General features: G+C 48.5%; 1 protein-coding gene across 1 annotated transcript in view; it reads right to left on the bottom strand.

Moving 5' to 3' along the window:
* The window catches only part of csf2rb (colony stimulating factor 2 receptor subunit beta), a 52,412-nt gene extending 50,925 nt beyond the window's left edge, over window positions 1-1,487 (bottom strand). Inside the window, exon 1 of the mRNA XM_078237426.1 lies at window positions 1,331-1,487. The gene's annotated coding sequence lies outside the window, so the exon portion shown is untranslated. The remainder of the gene's footprint in view (window positions 1-1,330) is intronic.
* Window positions 1,488-25,252: the final 23,765 nt, after the last annotated feature.

The following is a 25,252-nucleotide window of genomic DNA, read 5'->3' as shown; positions in this document are numbered from 1 at the left end:
ATAACAAGAGTTCCACATCGTTTATAAAACTCGTCCCGGTCCATATGTACCAGTAACAGTGCGTTAACGAAAGAAATGTAGATAATGCAGAAGCAAGGTGGGAGAGAGTGTACTCGGGCTCTGTTTATTTTAGTTTTTACACAGTGACATTAGCAATGAACTAGAAAAGAAGATTTGTGCTTTTCTCATCTTGCTCCTGGTGCCCCTTAGTGTCAGGGGGACTAGCTAGGGTAAATGCATTGGCTTATGGGGATAGGGCCTGGGTGGGATTGTGGTCAGTGCAGACTCGATGGGCTGAATGGCCTCCTTCTGTACTGCAGGAATTCTATGATATGATCAGACTTTTGAATGGACCTACCTCGCATTAAGTTGATCTCTCTCTACACCCTAGCTATGACTGTAACACTACATTCTGCACCCTCTCCTTTCCTTCTCTATGAATGGCATGCTTTGCATAGCGCACAAGAAACAATAATTTTCACTGTATACTAACGCATGCGACAATAATAAATTAAATTAAAAGATAAATCACCGATAAATCACATAGGGAATTCAGGAGGCATAGAATCATAGAACATAGAACAGTACAGCACAGAACAGGCCCTTCGGCCCACAATGCTGTGCCGAGCTTTATCTGAAACCAAGATCAAGCTATCCCACTCCCTATCATCCTGGTGTGCTCCATGTGCCTATCCAATAACCGCTTAAATGTTCCTAAAGTGTCTGACCCCACTATCACTGCAGGCAGTCCATTCCACACCCCAACCACTCTCTGCGTAAAGAACCTACCTCTGATATCCTTCCTATATCTCCCACCACGAACCCTATAGTTATGCCCCCTTGTAATAGCTCCATCCACCCGAGGAAATAGTCTTTGAATCAGGAATCATAGAGGTTTACAGCATGGAAACAGGCTCTTTGGTCCAACTTGTCCATATTTTTAACCACTAAGCTAGTCCAAATTGCCCATGTTTGGCCCATATCCCTCTATACCCATCTTACCCATGTAACTGTCTAAACACTTTTTAAAAGACAAAATTGTACCCGTCTCTACTACTGCCTCAGGCAGCTCGTTCCAGACTCTCACCACCCTCTGTGTGAAAGAATTGCCCCCCTGGACCCTTTAGTATCTCTCCCCTCTCACCATAAACCTAAGGAGTTCAGGAGAAACCTCTTTAACCCAGAGAATATGTGCTCTGAGGCAACTCAAATGAGATTTGTGAGTGACACTCTGCAGAGACTGAGCCAAGGAGGACAGGCATGAGTGGCCACAACGTACTGGTGTTAAAGCACCTCACTGCAGGCTGAAACAAACTGGCTAAGTGCTTACCTCCTCTGTCGCTGTCCGAGGCTCCCACTCTGATTAATATTCTGGCTGTTGTTCATCAGCTTGTAAAGGTTTCCTCCCTACTGTCACCACTGCGTGCTGCTGATTGGAGGGAACTTTCCTCATTAAGTCTCCACGGTGCATGAGATAAGAGCTTCACGATCGCTTAAGTGTAAGAAGTTTATGCTGGTTCCACGTTTGCACGAGAGCTTATCCAAAGGGTTGGCCTCTGTAAGGCAGGTTCCAATACGAATTCATTAAAAAAAAAGCCCCAGCCTGACTTACTGGAAGCGAATTGAGGTACAGCTTTTTCACAATAAGTTCGGGAAATTCCATGGATAGGTTTTGGCAGAAACACAAGTGGTTCAGTGACGCATGACTGAACATTATTCCCTGTGTGTGTGGGTGGGTGGAGAGAGTCAAAGAAAGCAGGAACAACTGGGACGCAGTGCCAGGCAGAGAGGGAGAGACAAAGAGGCACGCTGAAGTCCCAGCACCAGTCAGGGAGTAAGACTAAGTGAGGCTGGAGGGTAAAACAGTCGCAGAAACTTGGGGGGGTTGGGGGAAATACAGGGGGAGAGGTACAGGACACAGAGATAGAGAGAGACACATAGAAAGAAGACTTACAGATATACAAAGCTAGGCAGAGCACAGGATTAACTGTGAACAGAGCAGAAAAATACAAAGAGATAGATGGAATACTTACACAAATATATATTTTGTCAGAACATGCAAAATTCTTTCAGAGGCTTGGTAGGGTAGATGCAGAGAGACTCCTCCCCTGGTTTGGCTCTCGAAAGCTCTTGGGATCCCAGACTCAACATAACAGCTGGGAATTTCATTGAATCATAGAATCCCTACGGTGCAGAAGGAGGCCATTCAACCTAACCCGCCCATCGAGCCTGCAGCAACAACAATCAAACCCAGGCCCTATCCCCATAACTCCACGTATTTACCCTGCTAATTCCCCCTGACACAAGGGGCAATTTAGCATGGCCAATCCACCTAACCTGCACATCTTTGGACACTAAGGGACAATTTAGCACGGCCAATCCACCTAACCCGCACATCTTTGGACACTAAGGGGCAATTTAGCCTGGCCAATCCACCTAACCTGCACATCTTTGGACACTAAGGGGCAATTTAGCATGGTCAATCCACCTAACCTGCACATCTTTGGACACTAAGGGGCAATTTAGCCTGGCCCATCCACCTAACCCGCACATCTTTGGACTCTAAGGGGCAATTTAGCATGGCCAATCCACCTAACCCGCACATCTTTGGACTCTAAGGGGCAATTTAGCATGGTCAATCCACCTAACCTGCACATCTTTGGACACTAAGGGGCAATTTAGCATGGTCAATCCACCTAACCTGCACATCTTTGGACACTAAGGGGCAATTTAGCCTGGCCCATCCACCTAACCCGCACATCTTTGGACACTAAGGGGCAATTTAGCATGGCCAATCCACCTAATCTGCACATTTCCGCGCCCGTTGGGCACGCAGGGGCTGGGGTGCATTATAGACCTTGATAATCACATTATGATTTGATGTTTTAAGTTTCCTTTGTACTTCTGTTCTGTTTGAGCTGTTCCCCCTCCTTTTGGGGAGCTGCCCCTATTACTTTATCCCCGAGTTAATTTGAGTTGGTTTATTTGGTTTGCCCTAAAAGAGGCCTAATCTGCACATCTTTGGACACTAAGGGGCAATTTAGCATGGCCAATCCACCTAACCTACACATCTTTGGACACTAAGGGGCAATTTAGCATGGCCAATCCACCTAACCTACACATCTTTGGACACTAAGGGGCAATTTAGCATGGCCAATCCACCTAACCTGCACACCTTTGGAGTGTGGGAGGAAACCGGAGCACCCGGAGGAAACCCACGCAGACACGAGGAGAATGTGCAGACTCCACACAGACAGTGACCCAAGCCGGGAATCGAACCCGTGTTCCTGGCGCTGTGTGGCAGCAGTGCTAACCACTGTGCCGCCGTGCCACCCAAATCCCATTTGTTGCCCCCTGTGATATTTTGCGCCTCTGATTCCGACAGGCATTGGGTAAGCAAGATATCACGGGGGGCAACAAACGGGAATTTGGATGGCAAGGTATCCTGCAGCAATGTCCCCCGCTCCTCCCTCCCCCACTCCCACCCGCCATTGAGCTGATGTGGTTCCTACCCAGAAAGGTCTGGAACCTCATTTCAATTCATGATTATGTCGTCAGCAGGTACACCCCCCCCCCCCACGCTCGATAATCTGCCCCCAACCTCCGCCTCTGTCACAAACGTTGTAACTTCACACTGCATGGTTTTACCATAGCTGTTAAAAACATGGGAACCTGATGGCCTCCCTTTCGGAGGGGGGTTTTGGGGTGTGCGCGGAGATCGGCACTGGCTAACAGGGGCACCGAGGGGAGAGTGGGCACGGGGCAGTGCTGGGGGAGGGGCAGTGGGAGCCAGCGTTCAAAGATGCGCAGGTTAGGTGGATTGGCCATGCTAAATTGCCCCTTCGGGCAGCACGGCGGCACGGTAGTTAGCACTGATGACTCACAGCGCCAGGGTCCCGGGTTCGATTCCCGGCTTGGGTCACTGTCTGTGCAGAGTTTGCACGTTCTCCCCGTGTCTGCGTGGGTTTCCTCTGGGTGCTCCGGTTTCCTCCCACAGTCTCAAGATGTTAGGTGGATTGGCCATGCTAACTTGCCCCTTAGTGTCAGGGGGGCTAGCTAGGGTAAATACATGGGATTATGGGGATAGGGCCTGGGTAGGATTGTGTTCAGTGTTGGCCCCATGGGCCAAATGGCTTCTTTCTGCACTGTAGGATTCTATGATTTGATGATTCTTAGTGTCAGGGGGATTAGCAGGGTAAATACGTGGGGTTATGGGGGGCCTGGCTGGGATTGTGGTCGGTGCAGGTTTGATGGGCCGAATGGCCTCCTTCTGCACTGTAGGATTCTATGATTCTAATTTCATGGACTTTAATTCGATCTCCTCTCATTGGTCTAAACTGTAGAGGCGCAGTCTCTTCAATTTCTCCTCGGAGGAAAACCACGCCATCCGTGGAATCAACAGGGTGAGCCTTTAGGGAGGAACTTGGGGAGACTTCCAGTGCTTAGGGAGTGGGCACTGGAACCCTGACCACTGATGGCAGAGCAATGAAAACTGGGGTGGTGCGAGTGAGTGGAACTGAAGGCACGCTGTGGAACGGCATCTGGAGGAGGTCACAGAGATAGGATGCAACACTTGCATTCCATGGTGTGATCTTGCTGTGAGTAATATTTCCCATCCATGTAGTGGCACTGGAGGCAGTTCCGAAGAAGTTCACGAGATTGATTCCAGGTGTGAAGGGGCTGTCGTATGAGGAGCGGTTGAGTAACTTGGACTTGTACTCACTGGAGTACAGAAGAATGAGGGGGGATTTGACTGAGGTATATAAAATACTCAATACAAATGTTAACCAAATGTTCCCCCTTCTAGAACAAGTCAAGAGGCCATAGTTGTAGAGTAAGAGGGGGGGAGGTTCAAGACAGAGATAAAGAGAAGCTACTTCTCACAGAGGGTTGTGAATCTATGGAACTCACTGCCCCAGAGTGCAGAGGATGCAGAATGAATGGATTCAAGAAAGAGATAGATAAATATTTGATCAAAAGCGGGATAAAGGGCGATGGGGAAAAGGCAGGGAAGTGGAGTAAGGATGAGATGGAGATCAGCCATGATCATATAGAATGGCGGAGCGGGCTCCAAGGGCTGAATTACCGACTCTCACTCCTAATTCCTATGTTCCTATGATCCCAACAGCAGCACCCCACCATGCAAAGTAAACCATCGTGTGTGAAGTGGCTTTCAGACATTTCTGAGGGAACTCATGAAGTGCGTAATTCTTTCGTTTCTTCCTTGTAAGAAGCACCAGGGGTCAACACGACTAAAGGTGAGTGACCCGTTGGCCTGGCATGCTATGGCACAGCTGGCAAATGCCCATGGTTAGCCACCCAATGGGGCAAGTCAAGGGTGGAGAGGAAGGTAAAGTGGAGAGAGATATTAAGCTGTGTTAAGGCCATTTTGTGAGGAAGTGATGAATGATTTACTGTAATTCACTCCCCTTTGTTAGACTAATGTAAATATTTAGTTCAAATCAGTGATAACTCTCCTTCCCAACTCTGTGAAGTTCCTGGCAACCCAGGCATCGAGGAGTGGGAAACTGGTTGGAGAAAGCCATAAAAAGATAAACGGAGGATAAAGGCTCCGAACAATACTCCCTTCTCGCCTGGTCACAGATATCAACTTTTATTCCAATGTTTTCCTCCCTTCTTTCCTAATTGTTTCTGGGGATAGAATCATAGAAACTAGAAGCAGCCATTCGGCCCTTCGAGTCTGCTCTGCCATTTATTTTGATCTTGGCTGATCATCAAATTCAATATCCTGATTCCCCCCCCTCCCCCTTCCCCCCATATCCCTTGATCCCTTTAGCCCCAAGAGCTACATCTAATTTCTTCTTGAAATCACACAACGTTTTGGCCTCAGCTACATTCTGTGGTAGTGAATTCCACACATTCACCACCCGCTGGGGATGGCACAGTGGCACAATGGTTAGCACTGCTGCCTCACAGCACCAGGGATCCGGGTTCGATTCCCGACTTGGGTCCCATTCTGTGTGGAGTCTGCACGTTCTCCCCGTGTCAAGATGGGTTTCCTCCGGGTGCTCCGGTTTCCTCCCACACTCCAAAGATGTGCAGGTTAGGTGGATTGGCCATGCTAAATTTCCCCTTGGTGTCAGGGGGAACTAGCTAGGGTGAATGCATGGGGTTGTGGGGATAGGACCTGGATGGGATTGTGGTCGGTGCAGTCTCGATGGGCCGAATGGCCTCCTTCTGCACTGTAGGATTCTATAATTCTCTGGGTGAAGAAAGGTTTACATCTTATCCTCAAACTATGACCCTCTAGTTCTGGACTCCTCCACCATGGGGAACATTTTTTCTGAATCTACCCTCTAACCCTGTTAGAATTTTATAAGTTTCTATGAAGTCCCCTCTCACTCTTCTAACTCCAATGAATATAATCCTAATTTGGGTGCTGCTGGCAAGGTTGGCGGTTGGTATTTAGTGCCAATCTTCGATTGTTGTTGGGCGGTGGATACCGGGGCACCCTTTGGAACCGCCATTGTCCAAATGGGCCAAATGTTTCCAACGTGCTGCCAACTAGCAGAATTCAGGATTGTGACCCAGCGACAGTTAAGGAACAGCGAAGTGTTCCCAAGTCAAGACGGTTTGCAACTAATAGAGCAGATTGCAAATGGTGGCATTCCCATGTAGAATCATCATAGAATCCCTACACTGCAGAAGGAGACCATTCAGCCCATCGAGTCTGTACTGACTCTCTTACCCCAGCCCTATCATCGTAACACCACGTATTTACCCCACTAATCCACCTAATTTACACATCTTTACACACTAAGGGGCAATTTAGCATGGCCAATCCACCTAACCTACACATCTTGGACACTAAGGAGCAATTTAGCATGGCCAATCCACCTAACCTACACATCTTTGGGCACTAAAGGGCAGTTTAGCATAGCCAATCCACCCAACCTACCCATTTTCGGACACTAAGGAGCAATTTAGCATGGCTAATCCACCTAACCTACACATCGTTAGGCACTAAGGGGTAATTAAGCATGTCCAACCCACCTAACCTACACATCTTTGGACACTAAGAGGCAGTTTAGCATGGCCAATCCACCTAACCTGCACATCTTTGGACACTAAGAGGCAGTTTAGCATGGCCAATCCGCCTAACCTGCACATCTTTGGACACTACGGGGCAATTTGACATGGCTAATCCACCTAACCTATACATCTTTGGACACTCAGGGGTAATTTAGCATGGCCAATCCACCTAACCTGCACATCTTTGGACACTAAGAGGCAGTTTAGCATGGCCAATCCGCCTAACCTGCACATCTTTGGACACTACGGGGCAATTTGACATGGCTAATCCACCTAACCTATACATCTTTGGACACTCAGGGGTAATTTAGCATGGCCAATCCACCTAACCTGTAGACTGTGGGAGGAAACCCACGCAGACACGGGGAGAACGTGCAAACTCTGCACAGGCCGTGACCCAAGCTGGGAATTGAACCCGGGTCCCTGGCGCCATGAGGCAGCAGTGCCTACCCACTGTGCCATTGTGCTGCTCTTCCGGGAAGGAAATCTGCCATCCTTACCCGGTCTGGCCTACATGTGACTCCAGAGCCACAGCAACGTGGTTGACTCTTTGAACTGGAGCAAGCCACTTAGTTCAAAGGATGGTCAATAAATTTTGGCCAGGGTGGTGACACCCAATCCCATGAAAGGAAATAGAAAAACGTATGTCTATAAATCCAAATGTTTTACAGCAGTAGCTCCCTAAAAGCGAACAGGAAAGGATCGGGAATTTTCACCCAAAGATGTTTTATTGCAACTTTCAGGAGATGTTGACATTTTCCTCCTCTCTTTCTGGGCCGTTTGTCTTGGCGACAGAAAACGGAAACCTTCTCCTGTCTCCTCTTCTCAGCTGTCGAGCGGGATTGACATCCTGACCATTAAGAAGTTATATTTCAGAGCTTGTGGTTTCCAATCCCACGAGCTGTCCATCCTGCTGATAACGATTCTACCTTCCTGTGTCCTGTCATGGTTTCCCGATATCTGTCTCTCCATTCTCGAGAGGACTGACCCGTCACAAAATGGGAAAATGAAACGGGGGAAGCAATAATGCAGAGACTGCCCTTCAGCCCCAGCAGCCCGTGCTGGTGTTTACCCTCTGGGTGCTTGTGCCCACAACCAACAACAACCTGCATTTCTATAGCACCTTTCAGTCTTTTCCCCACCCGTTCTTGGATCGGCCAGCATTTGTTGCCCGTCTCTAATTGCCCTTGAGAAGGTGGTGGTGAGCTGGCTTCAGGGGCGGCACGGTGGCACGGTGGCACAGTGGTTAGCACTGCTGCCTCCCAGTGTCAGGGACCTGGGTTCGATTCCCGGCTTGGGTCACTGTCTGTGCGGAGTTCTCCCCCGTGTCTGCGTGGGTTTCCTCCGGGTGCTCCGGTTTCCTCCCACAGTCCAAAGATGTGCGGGTTAGGTGCATTGGCCGTGCTAAATTGTCCCTTAGTGTCAGGGGGACTAGCTGGGGTAAATGCATGGGGTTGTGGGGATAGGGCCTGGGTGGGATTGTGGTCGGTGCAGACTCGATGGGCCGAATGGCCTCCTTCTGCACTGTAGGATTCTACAATTCTATAATTCTCTGGTTGACGAAAGGTTTATCCCTTATCCTCAAACTATGATCTTTAGTTCTGGACTCCCCCACCATGGGGAACATTCTTTCTGATTCAACCCTCTCTAACCCTGTTAGAATTTTTATGTTTCTATGAGGTCCCCTCTCACTCTTCTAAACTCCAGAGTATATAACCCTAATTTGGGTGCTGCTGGCAAGGTTGGAGGTTGGTATTTATTGCCAATCTTCGATTGTCATTGGGCGGCGGATGTCAAGGCACCCTTTAGAACCATCGTTGCTCCAAAGATGTGCGGGTTAGGTGGATTGGCCATGCTAAATTGACCCTAGTGTCAGGGGGGATTAGCAGTGTAAATATGTGGGGTTACAGGGATTGTGGGATTGTGGTCGGTGCAGACATGATGGGCCGAATGGCCTCCTTCTGCACTGTCAGGAATCTATGAAAACTTCTATGAGAAACCCAAACTGGGCGCCTCTGAGTAGATTAATGCCAAGCAGGTGCTGCTTGATGGCCCTTTCCGTCTCTTCCATTATTGAGAGCAAGCTGATTGGGCAGTAATTAGCCGGGTTGGGTTTGTCCTGCTCTTTGTGTACAGGACATACGTGAGCAGTTTTCCACATTGCCGGGTAGATGCCAGCGTCCTAGCTGCACTGGTAGAGCTTGGCTGGGGGCGCGGCAAGTTCTGGAGCACAAGCCTTCAGTATTATTGCCAGAGCAATGTCAGAGTCCATTGCCTTTTTGGAATCCAATGTCTTCAGCCATTTCTTGATAAAGCTGCAACATGACATCATGACTCTTGTACTCAACGCCCCGACCGATAAAGGCAAGCATGCCTTCTGCATGGCAGATGAAGTTTAATGTGGATAAATGTGAGGTTATCCAATTTGGTAGCAATAATAGGAAGACAGATTATTATTTGAATGGGTGTAAATTGAGAGAGGTGGATACTCAACAAGATCTTGGAGTCCTTGTGCATCAGTCGCTGAAAGTAAGCGCGCAGGTACAGCAGGCAGTAAAGGCAAATGGTATGTTGGCCGCCATAGTTGGGCGGCACGGTAGCACAGTGGTTAGCACTGCTGCTTCACAGCTCCAGGGACCTGGGTTCGATTCCCGGCTTGGGTCACTGTCTGTGTGGAATTTGCACATTCTCCTCGTGTCTGCGTGGGTTTCCTCCGGGTGCTCCGGTTTCCTCCCACAGTCCAAAGATGTGCGGGTTAGGTTGATTGGCCATGCTAAAATTGCCCCTTAGTGTCCTAGGATGCGTAGATTAGCGGGTAAAATATGTAGGGATATGGGGGTACGGCCTGGGTGGGATTGTGGTCGGGGCAGACTCGATGGGCCGAATGGCCTCCTTCTGCACTGTAGGGTTTCTATGATAGCAAGAGGTTTTGAGTATAAGGATAAGAATGTTTTGCTGCAATTGTTTAAGGCGTTGGTGAGGAGTATTGTGTGAAATTTTGGTGTCCTTACCTGAGGACGCCTTATCCTTATCTTATTCTAACATGAGTTGACACAAACCAGAAGATTCAAAAATGATTCCTCGGCACACAGAAGCTGTTGGATTTGAGGAAGGATGTCCTTGCTATAGAGGGAGTACAGCGAAGGTTTGCCAGGTTGATTCCTGGGATGGCAGGTCTGTCATATGAGGAGAGACTAAATCGGTTCGGATTATGTTCACTGGAGTTTAGAAGAGTGAGAGGGGATCTCATAGAAACTTATAAAATTCGAACGGAGTTAGACAGGGTAGATTCAGAAAGAATGTTCCCAATGGTATACCAGATGGTAAGCCAGAGGGTGGTTGTAGAGAATTGTTTTTCAAACTGGAGGCCTGTGACTAACGGTATGCATGATATGCCTCAGGGATCAGTGTTGGGTGCACTGTTATTTGTCATTTATGTTAATGATTTGGATGAGAATATAGGAGGCATGGTTAGTAAGTTTGCAGATGACATTAAGGTTGGTAGCATAGTGGGCAGTGAAGAAAGTTATCTCCAATTGCAACGAGATCTTGATCAATTGGGCCAGTGGGCTGACGAATGGCAGATGGAGTTTAATTTAGACAAATGTGAGGTGATGCATTTTGGTAGATTGAACCAGGGCAGGACTTACTCAGTTAATGGTAGGGTGTTGGGAAGAGTTACAGAACAAAGAGATCTAGGGGTCCATGTTCATAGCTCCTTGAAAGTGGAGTCACGGGTGGACAGAATGGTGAAGAAGGCATTCGGCATGTTTGGTTTCATCGGTCAGAACATTGAATACAGGAGTTGGAATGTCTTGTTGAAGTTGTACAAGACATTGGTAAGGCCACACTTGGAATACTGTGTGCAATTCTGGTCACCCTATTATAGAAAGGATATTATTGAACTAGAAAGAGTGCAGAAAAGATTTACTAGGATGCTACCGAGACTTGATGGATTGAGTTATAAGGAGAGGCTGGATAGACTGGGACTTTTTTCTCTGGAGCGTAGGAGGCTGAGGGGTGATCTTTTAGAGGTCTATAAAATAATGAGGGGCACAGACCAGCTGGATAATCAATATCTTTTCCCAAAGGTAGGGGAGTCTAAAACTAGAGGGCATAGGTTTAAGGTGAGAGGGGAGAGTTACAAAAGTGTCCAGAGGGGCAATTGTTTCACACAGTGGGTGGTGAGTGTCTGGAACAAGCTGCCAGAGGTAGTAGTAGAGGCGGGTACAATTTTGTCTTTTAGAAAGCATTTAGATAGTTACATGGGTACGATGGGTATAGAGGGATATGGGCCAAATGCGGGCAATTGGGATTAGCCTAGGGGTTTCAAAAAAGAAAGGGCGGCATGGACAAGTTGGGCCGAAGGGCCTGTTTGCATGCTGTAAACCTCTATGACTCTATGACTCTAATGACGAGGGGAGTCCAAAACTCGGGGTCATAGTTTGAGGATAAGGGGCAAACCTTTTAGAACTGGGGTGAGGGAAAATTTCTTCACTCAGAGGGTGGTGAATGTGTGGAATTCACTACCACAGAATGTAGTTGAGGCCAAAACATTGTGTGATAACTCAGATATTAGAGGGATGTTTTTTACATAGAGGGTGGTGGGGGCCTGGAATGCGCTGCCAAGTAGGGTGGTGGAGGCAGACACGCTGACATTGTTTAAGACTTACCTGGATAGTCACATGAGCAGCCTGGGAATGGAGGGATACAAACGATTGGTCTAGTTGGACCAAGGAGCGGCACAGGCTTGGAGGGCCGAAGGGCCTGTTTCCTGTGCTGTACTGTTCTTTGTTCTTTGATTTCAAGAAGAAATAAGATATAGCTCTTGGGGCTAAAGGGACCAAGGGATATGGCAGGGAAGGGGGGAATCAGGATGTTGAATTCGATGATCAAAATGAATGGTGGAGCAGGCTCGAAGGGCCGAATGGCCTCCTCCTGCTTCTAGTTTCTCTGGTGCTTTACCACCTTGTGCAGCATGCTGTACAGTTGCGTCGTTTTGTGCATTGCTTCATCTATATCCTGTGGAGCTCCAGCTGATTGCTTCAACAGTTACAAAAACACAAACACGCGTCTAACGGGTCGGACTTGAGAAACCTCAACTTCCTCTTTTAGTGTCTTTTTTTTCTGACTTGTCACTGCCGTATCGAGGCTTCTCGTTTCCCCTTTTCCTTGAGAAAGGCAGACAAGTACCTCGCAGAACACCAGCCTATCGTTTCCTTTTCTTTGAATCGCTGTGCTGATTCCTCTAAAAATAATTGTCCATTTTCATTTGTGCCGCGCCTTTATTGTTCTCTTTTCCTGTCGGAGTTGTTGGAATTCGCGGCAGTCGGTTATCCCTGTCCTTCAACTAGTTAATGCGAGCGGCCGCCGTTATTTTAAACATCTCTATCAAATCCCCTCTTAGCCTTCTTCTTCTTGGCCAAGGTTTTCCTCTACAAGGGCGGCACCTTCCAGCGGGCAGCCTGGAGGTGGCCAAAAGGCCCGCGGAGGGATCCTGCATTGACATCAACCAGGCCCATGAAGTGGGCCTCTTGGAGTATGAGCTCCCGGATTGGGGTCGCCATTGCCTGACCAGTCAGGGAGTCTCACCTGTATATAGATATGGGAGTGCCAGGCTACTGGCACTCCGGATTCTGGGGGGGAATTTTCCCCGTCCTGCCCGCCACGAGAATCGTAGTGGGCAGGGAATGGGGGAGGGCAGACCATGCAAAAAGTCTGCTGACCTGGGGCTCCATTTTCCGGGAGCTCATACTCCAAGAGGCCCACTTCATGGGCCTGGTTGATGTCAATACAGGATCCCTCCGCGGGCCTTTTGGCCACCTCCAGGCTGCCCGCTGGAAGGTGCCGCCCTTGTAGAGGAAAACCTTGGCCAAGAAGAAGAAGGCTAAGAGGGGATTTGATAGAGATGCTTAAAATAACGGTTTTGGGATGAGCATGGCTGGAAAATCCCGCCCTCTGACTTTGCACTCTTCGGAGTGGAGATAAGTTTGTAAATAAAGGGAATCTGGTGAAGGGTCCTCGGCCTCTGAGGAGATATTTCAGTGGCGAAGGGGGAAAAGAATGACCCCAAGGATCTTGGATAAAAGCAAATTACTGCGGATGCTGGAATCTGAAACCAAAAGAGAAAATGCTGGAAAATCTCAGGCTGCATCTTTACAGAGAGGAAAGAGCTGACGTTTCGAGTCCAGATCATCCTTTGTCAAAGCTAAAAGGCCTAGAAAGTGGGAGATATTTATACTGCAGGGGGAGGGAATGAAAGATGAGTCGTAGCCACGGAAACCAGGGGAAAGGCTGCTAATGGCAGCCCATAGAGAGAATAGAAGGTGTGAATGGCCAAATGGATGAGAAGCTAAAATCAGAGGGTAAACTGTGACAGGTGAAGATGTGGGGCAAGGAGGGAGATGGATGGGAGAGAGGCAACAGCCGTTGGGGTAAGCCAATATGATTGGGAAGGGCAAGGCGCACTCACGCTACAGCGTGCCTGCCCGCCCGCACATGCCCAATTCTTCCCATCAGTCACATCGTCGGAATCGCCAGCCCTTCCGCCAATGGCGGTTCGCGCCAGCACCGAATGCCTGTTCCGTGCTGACCTCGTCACTGCCTGGCAACTGCTGGACGCGGTGACTCGCTGTGGCGCCCCTCAGTGGCGCAACCGTTCAAACGGCTCAAACCCACAGCAGGGCTCCTGGTACCTTTCGAGCTCCGGGCTCTGGGGTGCCCCACACCGTCCTGAAGGCAAAGGCAGCTGCCTCGGACAAATGCTGCACGTGTCGGTGAAGTGGACCCCGCAGTTGTGACCCCACCTGCAGGCGTGGAATAATTACACACCGGTCAGTGTCCCCGTTGATAGGTTATTGCAGTAGGACTGATTGGCGAGGGCGGCACGGTGGCACAATGGTTAGCACTGCTGCCTCACGGCTCCAGGGACCCGGGTTCGATTCCCAGCCTTGGGTCACTGTCTGTGCGGAGTTTGCACGTTCTCCCCGTGTCTGCGTGGGCTTCCTCCGGGTGCTCCGGTTTCTTCCCACAGTCCAAAGATGTGTGGGTTGGGTGGATTGGCCATGATAAACTCTCTCTTAGTGTCAGGGGGATTAGCAGTGTAAATATGTGGGGTTATGGGGAAAGGGGCTGGGTGGGATTGTGGTCGGTGCAGACTCGATGGGCTGAATGGCCTCCTTCTGCACTAATTCATGTCAGGGGATAGGAGAATATAATCTCTTCAGAGTCACAATAAAAGGATGTTTATATTGCACGCTCATGATCACAACATGTAAAAAGCATTTAGGTTCAAGTTTAAAGTTTATGTTATTCATTTATGAGTGTCACAAGTAGGTTTACATTAAGAACAAAGAACCAAGAGTCTTACAGCACAGGAACAGGCCCTTCGGCCCTCCAAGCCTGCACCAACCATGCTGCCCGACTGAACTAAAACCCCCTACCCTTCCGGGGACCATATCCCTTCATTCCCATCCTATTCATGTATTTGTCAAGACGCCCCTTAAAAGTCACTATCATTTCTGCTACCACTCCCTCCCCCGGCAGCGAGTTCCAGGCACCCACCACCCTCTGTAAAAAATGTGCCTTGTACATCTTTAAACCTTGCTCCTCGCACTTTAAACCTATGCCCTCTGGAAAAAAGCTTCCGACTATCCACTCTGTCCACGCCCCTCATAATCTTGTAGACTTCTATCAGATCGCCCCCTCAACCTTCGTTGTTCCAACACCGCAATGAAGTTACTGCGGAAATCACCTAGTCGCCACACTCCGGCACCTGTTCGGGCACACTGAGGGAGAATTTAGCATGGCCAATGCACCCTAACCAGCACGTCTTACAGACTGTGGGAGGAAACTGGAGCGCCCGGAGGAAACCCACGCAGACACGGGGAGAACGTGCAAACTCCGCACAGACAGTGACCCAAGCCGGGAATTTGCTCCCTGGCGCTGTGAGGTGGCAGTGCTAACCACTGTAATAAAGTACTTTCCGAAGTCACGGCTGCCATGTAGGAGGAGCGACAGCCAATCGGCGCACAGCAACCACGGGGATGGGTGGGATTGTTGTCAGTACAGACTTGATGGACTGAATGGCCTCCTTCTGCACTATAGGGATTCTATAATCGCCCACAAACAGTAACTTGGTAATGGGCAGAAGAGCTATGTTTTGAGATGCTGATTGAGGGATGAATATTGGCCATGACACTGGGACGATCTCCCCACCCGCTCTCTGCAAAATGGTGCAATGGGATCTTTCTGTTCAGGTAGTTGTCCCATTAACATCTCATCTCACATTAAGGGCGGCACGGTAGCACAGTGGTTAGCACTGCTGCTTCACAGCTCCAGGGACCTGGGTTCGATTCCTGGCTTGGGTCACTGTCTGTGTGGAGTTTGCACATTCTCCTCGTGTCTGCGTGGGTTTCCTCCGGGTGCTCCGGTTTCCTCCCACAGTCCAAAGATGTGCGGGTTAGGTTGATTGGCCATGCTAAAAATTGCCCTTAGTGTCCTGGGATGTGTAGGTTAGAGGGATTAGTGGGTAGATATATAGGGATATGGGGGTAGGGCCTGGGTGGGATTGTGGTCGCCGCAGACTTGATGGGCCGAATGGCCTCTTTCTGTACTGTAGGATTTCTATGATTTCTATGATCTGAAAGACAGTGCAGTTTTGATTTGATTTATTATTGTCACATGTATTAACATACAGTGAAAAGTATTGTTTCTTGCGCACTATACAGACAAAACATACCGTTCATAGAGAAGGAAAGGAGAGGGTGCAGAATGTAGTGTTACAGTCATAGCTAGGGTATAGAGAAAGATCAACTTAATGTGAGGTAGGTCCATTCAAAAGTCTGACGGCAGCAGGGAAGAAGCTGTTCTTGAGTCGGTTGGTAGGTGACCTCAGATTTTTGTATCTTTTTCCCGAAGGAAGAAGGTGGAAAAGAGAATGTCCGGGGTGCGTGGGGTCCTTAATTATGCTGGCTGCTTTGCCGAGGCAGCGGGAAGTGTAGACAGAGTCAATGGAAGGGAGGCTGGTTTGCGTGATGGATTGGGCTACATTCACGACCTTTTGTAGTTCCTTGCGGTCTTGGGCAGAGCAGGAGCCATACCAAGCTGTGATACAACCAGAAAGAATGCTTTCTGTGCTGCATCTGTAAAAGTTGGTGAGAGTCGTAGCTGACATGCCAAATTTCCTTCGTCTTCTGAGAAAGTAGAGTCATTGGTGGGCTTTCTTAACTATAGTGTCAATGTGGGGAGTCCAGGACTGTTGGTGATCTGGACACCTAAAAGCTTGAAGCTCTCGACCTTTTCTGCTTTGTCCCCATTGATGCACTCAGGGGCATGTTCCCCTTTACGTTTCCTGAAGTCGATGACAATCTCCTTCATTTTGCTGACATTGAGGTTTTGTTGACACTGGTGTTGGAGCCTTCAGTTTTGCAACACCAGCCCTGAAATGGGAACTTAGAGCATTGAGGCTCAGACACGAGTTTTGTTTTTATTCATTCACGGGCATCACTGGTTAGTGTCAGGAGTCAGATGTCAAGGGTCGAAGGTTGTTTTTGCGACTGGAAGCCTGTGTCCTGTGGCGTTCCACAGGGATCAGCGCCGGGTCCTTTGCTGTTTTTGGTGTACATTAATAATCGAGCCGTGGTTGTGGGGAAGGTATACTCGGTAAGTTCGCAGGTGACAGGACAATTGTTGTGGTAAATAGCGAGGGGGAAAGCCTTAGATTACAGGATGATATAGTTGAGCTGGTCAGATGGGGGCAGCACGGTAGCACAGTGGTTAGCACTGCTGCCTCACAGCTCCAGAGACCTGGGTTCAATTCCAGCCTCGGGTCACTGTCTGTGCGGAGTTTGCACATTCTCCCTGTGTCTGCGTGGGTTTCCTCCGGGTGCTCCGGTTTCCTCCAAGGATGTGTAGGTTCGCTGGATTAACCATGGTAAATGTGTGGTGTTATGGGGGATAGGGCCTGGGAAAAGGGCCTGGGTAAGATGCTCTGTCAGAGAGTCGGTGCAGACTCGATGGGCTGAATGGCCTCCTTCTGCAAAATGGGATTTAACCCTGAAAGGTGTGAGGTGAATGCATTTTGGGACAACTAGCAAGGCGAAGGAATACACAATGGAATGTGAGGAAGTACAGAGGACCAGAGGGATATTGGGATGCATGTCCAAAGACCGCTGAAGGCAGAAGGATAGGTAGATAAGGTGGTTTCGAAGACATATGGGCTACTTGCCTTTATTAGCCGAGGTATAGAATAAAGAGCAGGGAGGTTATGATGGAACTGTATAAAACACTGGTTAGGCCACAGCTAGAGTACTGTGTGCAGTCCTGGTCTCCACACCATAGGAAGGATGTGATTGCACTGGAGAGGCTGCAGAGATTCCCCAGGATGCTGCCTGGCCTGGAGTATCTCAGCTATGAAGAGAGGTTGGGAAGGCTGCGATTGTTCTCCTGAGAGCAGAGAAGGCTGAGGCGGGAACCTGATTGAGGTGTAAAAAATAATGAGGGACACAGAGAGGGCAGATAGGAAGGGGTAGTCGATAGTAGAGGGGTCAATAACCAGGGCACATTGATTTAATTTAAAGGGCAGGAGATTTAGAGGTGATTTGAGGAAAATCTTTTTCACCCAGAGGGTGGTGGGAATCTGCAACTCACTGCCCGAAAGGGAGGTAGAGGCGGGAACCCTCACAACATCTAAGAAGCATTTAGATGAGCACTTGGAATGCCCTGGCATACAAGGCCACGGATTAGATGGGATTAGAATAGCTAGGTCCTTGATGGCCAGCACAGAAATGATGGGCCGAAGGGCCTCTTTCTGTGCTGTATGACTCTGTGGGCGGAATTGTCATCCTGCCCGCCACGGGAGTCGGAGCAGGCGGGACAGGACAATGCAAAAATCCGTTGACATTGGGTGGGATTTTCCGGTCTTGAGGCAAGCACACATGGAAAATCCCGCCCCATGACTCTGTGACTCTCGGAACAGGTGTAGCTCCGATCATGGCTGTCAACACCATATTCCCACCCTCTCCCGTTAACCCCTCAACCCCTTTAGAGTCTGGAAAGCTACTTCCTTCTTAAATATACTCAGTGACGTGGCCTCCACAGCTTTCTGTGGTACGGAATTCCACAGGTTCGCCACCCTCCGAGTGAAAAAGTTTCTCCTCATCTCAATCCTAAATGGCCCATCTTACATCCTGAAACTGTGACCCCTTGTCCTAGGGCACTGGCCCCAACGTTTTATATGTCATGGCACACCTTAAGTTTAAGTTTTATTTATTAGTGTCACAAGTAAGGCTTACATTAACACTGCAATGAAGTTACTGTGAACATGCCCCTGGTCGCCACACTCCGGCGCCTGTTCGGGTACACCGAGGGAGAATTTAGCATGGTCAATGCACCCCAACCAGCACGTCTTTTGGATTGTGGGAGGAAACCGGAGCACCCGGAGGAAACCCACGCAGACACGTGGAGAATGTGCAGACTCCGCACAGACAGTGACCCAAGCCAGGAATTGAACCTGGGTCCCTGGCGCTGTGAGGCAGCAGTGAACCTGGGTCCCTGGCGCTGTGAGGCAGCAGTGAACCTGGGTCCCTGGCGCTGTGAGGCAGCAGTGAACCTGGGTCCCTGGCGCTGTGAGGCAGCGTTGCCAACCATTGTGCCACCCCATGACTTATCTTATCCTGGCCTCATCTCCCGTTTTCTGCCCGCTTTCCTCACATAACATTGCAATTTTTTGCAAATTGCTTTCAATCTGTGTCCCTCTCATTCTCGATCCTTTTCCGAGGGGAACAGTTTCTCGCTCTCTACTCTGTCCAGTCCCTGTCATGATTTTGAGCATTGCGATCAAATCTCCTCTCAGCCTTAGAACATAAGAACATAAGAAACAGGAGCAGGAGTAGGCCATCTAGCCCCTCGAGCCTGCCCCGCCATTCAATAAGATCATGGCTGATCTGACGTGGATCAGTTCCACTTACCCGCCTGATCCCTATATCCCCTAATTCCCTTACCGATCAGAAATCCATCTATCCGTGATTTAAACATATTCAACGAGGTAGCCTCCACCACTTCAGTGGAATTCCAGAGATTCACCACCCTCTGAGAGAAGAAGTTCCTCCTCAACTCTGTCCTAAACTGACCCCCCTTTATTTTGAGGCTGTGCCCTCTAGTTCTAGCTTCCTTTCTAAGTGGAAAGAATCTCTCCACCTCTACCCTATCCAGCCCCTTCATTATCTTATAGGTCTCTATAAGATCAGCCTTCTAAATTCCAACGAGTACAAATCCAATCTGCTCAGTCTCTCCTCATAATCAACACCCCTCATCTCTGGTATCAACCTGGTGAACCTTCTCTGCACTCCCTCCAAGGCCAATATATCCTTCCGCAAATAAGGGGACCAATACTGCACACAGTATTCCAGCTGCAGCCTCACCAATGCCCTGTACAGATGCAGCAAGACATCTCTGCTTTCATATTCTACCCCCCTTGCGATATAGGCCAACATCCCATTTGCCTTCTTGATCACCTGTTGCACCTGCAGACTGGGTTTTTGCGTCTCATGCACAAGGACCCCCAGGTCCCTTTGCACAGTAGCATGTTGTAATTTTTTTCCATTTAGATAATAATCCAATTTGCTATTATTTCCTCCAAAGTGAATAACCTCGCATTTGTCAACGTTATACTCCATCTGCCAGATCCTCGCCCACTCACTCAGCCTGTCCAAATCTCTCTGCAGACCTTCTACGCCCTCCACACGATTTACTTTTCCACTTATCTTTGTGTCGTCTGCAAACTTTGTTACCCTACACTCAGTCCCCTCCTCCAGATCGTCTATATAAATGGTAAATAGTTGAGGCCCCAGCACCGATCCCTGCGGCACGCCACTAGTTACCATCCGCCAACCAGAAAAGCACCCATTTATTCCGACTCTCTGCTTCCTGTCGGATAGCCAATCCTCAATCCACGCTAACACCCTATCCCCAATTCCGTGTGACCCGATCTTCTTCTCTCCGAGCAGAACAGTCCCAACCTTTCCAGTCTATCCTCGTAACAGAAGTTTCTAATCCCTGGAACCATTCTTGTCCAGCTCTTCTTCACTCTCTCCAATACGTTCACATCCTTCACCCGGGACATTCTCTCTTCCACCTTCTTCCGTCGGGAAAAAGACACAAAAGTCTGAGGTCACGTACCAACCAGCTCAAGAACAGCTTCTTCCCTGCTGCCATCAGGCTTTTGAATGGACCTACCTCGCATTAAGTTGATCTTTCTCTACACCCTAGCTGTGACTGTAACACTACATTCTGCACTCTCTCCTTTCCTTCTCTATGAACAGTATGCTTTGTCTGTATAGCGCGCAAGAAACAATACTTTTCACTGTATCCCAATACAGGTGAGAATAATAAATCAAATCAAATCAAATCAAATAGTGTGGCGCCCAGAACTGTGCACAATATTCCAGCTGAGGTTTAACTAGTATCTTGTAGTTTAAGTGAGTGGGCAAGGGTCTGGCAGATGGAGTACAATGTTGGTAAATGTGAAGTCATCCATTTTGGTAGGGATAACTGCAAAATGGACTATTATTTAAATGGTAAAAAATTGCAGCATGCTGCTGTGCAGAGGGATCTGGGTGTCCTTGTGCAAGAATCTCAAGGGAGTTGGTTTGCAGATGCAGCAGGTAATTAAGAAGGCAAATGGAATTTTGTTCTTCATTGCGACAGGGATGGAGTTTAAAAACAGCGAGGTTATGTTGCGGATGTATAGGGTGCTGGTGAGGCCACACCTGGAGTACTGTGTACAGTTTTGGTCTCCTTACTTGAGAAAGGATACACTGGCACTGGAGGGGGTGCAGTGGAGATTCACTAGGTTGATTCCGGAGTTGAGTGGGTTGGCTTATGAGGAGAGACTGAGTAGACTGGGGCTATACTCATTGGAATTCAGAAGAGTGAGGGGAGATCTTATAGAAACATATAAGATTATGAAGGGAATAGATAAGATAGAAGCAGGGAAGTTGCTTCCACTGAGGGAAACTAGAACTAGGGGGCATGGCCTCAAAATAAGGGGGAGCAGATTTAGGACTGAGTTGAGGAGGAACTTCTTCACACAAAGGGTTGTGAATCTGTGGAATTCCCTGCCCAGTGAGGCTACCTCATTGAATGTTTTTAAGGCAAGGATAGATAAATTTTTGAACAGTAAAGGAATTAAGGGTTATGGTGAGCGGGCGGGTAAGTGGAGCTGAGTCGAAAAGATCAGCCATGATCTTCTTGAATGGCGGAGCAGGCTCGAGGGGCCAGATGGCCTACTCCTGCTCCTAGTTCTTATGTTCTTGTATAAGTTCAGCATAACCTCCTTGCTCTTGTACCCCGTGCTCCGATAATAAATCCCAGGATACTATATGCTTTATTAACTGCTCTCTGCACCTGTCCTGCCACCTTCAGTGATCGAGGTGCACTCCCAGCTCCCTTGGCTCCTGCACCCCCTTAAGAATTTTACCCCTTTTCTTTTTGTCTCTCCATGTTCCTCCCACAAAATACCTCAGCTCACACTTCCCCCTGCACTGAACTCCATCTGCCACCTGTCCGCCCACCCATTGTCTTTGTCTGTGTGAGGTCCTCCTCACAGTTTATGCTTGAGAAATTTTGGAGCTGGATTTATTGACACATGCTTTTCATTCTAACGCAGGCAAATGAAGAAAGATGGAGAGCAGTGATATTCAATTCCACATCGACTATCATTTCTGTCTTCACGTATTAACCAACGCCGTTTGTTTTGCAGTTAACACTAAAGACGCTCAGTTTGTCTTTGCTTTGGGTCTGGCACAGTGGTTAGCACTGCTGCCTCACAGCGCCAAGGACCCGGGTTCAATTCCGGCCTTGGACCATGCCAGTGCGGGGGTAGTGTTCAGTTGTATGGGGAATTAGAAAGTCAAAGTTAAAGGAGAGGGTAGAAATGCAGGTTAATGGAGCTGGGGGCTCAGGAGAGGTTAGTAAAGTTTCCAGGCCACGTAATAGAACAGAGAGTACAGAAGGTGGCAGGAATCTAACCTCAGGCAGAGCAAAAAAAGGTGACAAGTATGAGAAGGGAGGTGGTTAATGCAGGACTGAGGGTGTTGTAGCTAAATGCACGCAGTATACCGAACACGGTTAATGAGCTTGTTGCGCACATTGAAATTGGCCGGTACGATGTTGTGGGCATCACAGAGACGTGGCTGCAAGGGGATCAGGGCTGGGATCTAAATATCCAAGGATATGTGTCCTATCGGAAGGACAGGCAGATGGGCAAAGGGGGCAGGGTTGCATTGTTCGTAAGGAATGAAGTTAAATCGATAGCAAGAAGTGATAGAGGATCAGAAGGCACAGAATCTCTGTGGGTAGAGTTGAGGAATCGCAAAGGTAAAAAGACCCCGATGGGAGTTATGTACAGGCCCCCGAGCAGTGGTCAAGATGTGGGGACAGAAAATAAATCAGGAGATAGAAAAGGCAAATAAAAAAGGCAATATTACAATAATCATGGGGGACTTCAACGTGCAGGTGGACTGGGAAAATCAGATAGGTAGTGGATCCCAAGAAAAGGAATTTGTGGAATGTCTAAGAGATGGTTTTTTGGAGCAGCTTGTGACAGAACCTACTAGAGAACAGGCTATTCTGGGTTTGGTGATGTGTAATGAGGCAGAATTGATTAGGGAACTTAAGGTGAAGGAACCCTTAAGGAGCAGTGACCACAATATGATAGAATTTACCCTGCAGTTTGAGAGGAAGAAGCTGGAGTCAGATGTAACGGTATTACAATTAAATAAGGGTAACTACAAAGGCATGAGGGAGGAGCTGGCCAGAGTTGATTGGAAAGGGAGCCGAGCAGGGAAGACAGTGGAACAGCAATGGCAGGAGTTTTTGAGAGTTATTCGGGAGGCACAACAGAAATTCATCCCAAGGAGGAGGAAACATGCTGAGGGGAGGATGAGACATCCGTGGCTGATGAGGGAAGTCAAGGACAGCATAAAAGCAAAAGGAAAAGCATACAGTGGTGAGGATTAGTGGGAAGCCAGAGGATTGGGAAGCCTTTAAAAGCGAGCAGAAGACAACTAAAAAAGCAATAAGGGGGGAGAAGATGAAATATGATTGTAAGCTATTTAGTAATATAAAAGAAGATAGGAAGAGTTTTTTCAATATATAAAAGGTAAGAGAGAGCCATTGGACCACTGGAAAATGAGGCTGGAGAAGGAATAATGGGAAACAAAGCAATGGCAGAGGAACTGAATAGTTACTTTGCTTCAGTCTTCACAGTGGAAGACACCAGTGGGATGCCAGAGCTCCAGGAGAGTCAGGGGCACAGGTGAGTGTAGTGGCCATCACTCGGGAGAAGGTTCTGGGGAAACTGAAAGGTCTGAAGGTGGATAAATCACCTGGACCGGATGGACTACACCCCAGGGTTCTAAAAGAGATAGCTGAGGAAATTGTTGAGGCATTGGTGGTGATTTTTCAGGAATCACTGGAGGCAGGGAGGGTCCCAGAGGACTGGAAAGTAGCTGATGTAACACCGCTGTTTAAGAAGGGAGGGAGGCAGCAGACAGGAAATTATAGGCCGGTTAGCCTGACTTCAGTCATTGGCAAGATTTTAGAGTCCATTATTAAAGATGAGATCACAGAGTACTTGGAAGTGCATGATAAAATAGGACTGAGCCAGCACGGCTTTGTCAAGGGGAGATCATGTCTGATAAATCTGTTAGAGTTCTTTGAGGAGGTAACAAGGAAGTTAGATAAAGGAGAACCAGTGGACGTAATTTATTTACATTTCCAGAAAGCCTTTGACAAGGTGCCACATCGGAGACTGTTAAGTAAGTTAAGAGCCCATGGTGTTAAGGGTAAGATCCTGGCATGGATAGAGGATTGGTTGACTGGCAAAAGGCAGAGAGTGGGGATAAAGGGGTCTTTTTCAGGATGGCAGCCGGTGACTAGTGGTGTACCTCAGGGGTCAGTATTGGAACCACAACTTTTCACAATATACATTAATGATTTGGAGGAAGGAACTGAAGGCACTGTTGCTAAGTTTTCAGATGATACAAAGATATGTAGAGGGACAGGTAGTATTGAGGAAGCAGGGGGGCTGCAGAAGGACTTGGGCGGGTTAGGAGAGTGGGCAAAGAAGTGGCAGATGGAATACAATGTGGAAAAGTGTGAGGTTATACACTTTGGAAGGAGGGATGGAGGCATAGACTATTTTCTAAATGGGAAAATGCTTAGGAAATCAGAAGCACAAAGGGACTTGGGAGTCATTGTTCAAGATTCTCTTAAGGTTAACGTGCAGGTTCAGTCAGCAGTTAGGAAGGCAAATACAATGTTAGCATTCATGTTGAGAGGGCTAGAATACAAGAGCATGAATGTATTTCTGAGGCTGTATCAGGCTCTGGTCAGACCCCATTTGGAGTATTGTGAGCAGTTTTGGGCCCCGTATCTAAGGAAGGATGTGCTGGCCTTGGAAAGGGTCCAGAGAAGGTTCACTAAAATGATCCCTGGAATGAAGAGCTTGTCATATGAGGAACGGTTGAGGACTGTGGGTCTGTACTCGTTGGAGTTTAGAAGGATGAGGGGGGATCTTATTGAAACTTACAGATCCCGCGAGGCCTGGATAGAGTGGACGTGGAGAGGACATTTCCACTAATAGGAAAAACTAGAATCAGAGGGCACAACCTCAGGCTAAAGGGATGATCCTTTAAAACAGAGATGAGGAGGAATTTCTTCAGCTAGAGAGTGGTGAATCTGTGGAACTCTTTGCCGCAGAAGTCTGTGGAGGCCAGGTCATTGAGTGTCTTTAAGACAGAGATAGATAGATTAATAAGGGGATCAGGAGTTATGGGGAAAAGGCAGGAGAATGGGAATGAGAAAAATATCAGCCATGATAAAATGGCAGAGCAGACTCGGTGGGCCGAGTGGCCTACTTCTGCTCCTATATCTTATGGTCTCAAGATGTGCAGGTTAGGGTGATTGGCCATGCTAAATTGCCCCTTAGTGTCCAAAGATGTGCAGGTTAGGTGGATTGTCCATGCTAAATTTGGGGCGGCACGGTAGCACAGTGGTTAGCACTGCTGCTTCACAGCTCCAGGGACCTGGGTTCGATTCCCGGCTTGGGTCACTGTCTGTGTGGAGTTTGCACATTCTCCTCGTGTCTGCGTGGGTTTCCTCCGGGTGCTCCGGTTTCCTCCCACAGTCCAAAAAT

The sequence above is a fragment of the Mustelus asterias genome, chromosome 21 (assembly GCF_964213995.1).
Source record: "Mustelus asterias chromosome 21, sMusAst1.hap1.1, whole genome shotgun sequence".
Taxonomy (NCBI): Eukaryota; Metazoa; Chordata; class Chondrichthyes; order Carcharhiniformes; family Triakidae; genus Mustelus; species Mustelus asterias.
Note: the sequence above shows the minus strand (reverse complement) of the source record. Positions and strands in the feature narration are given on the sequence as shown.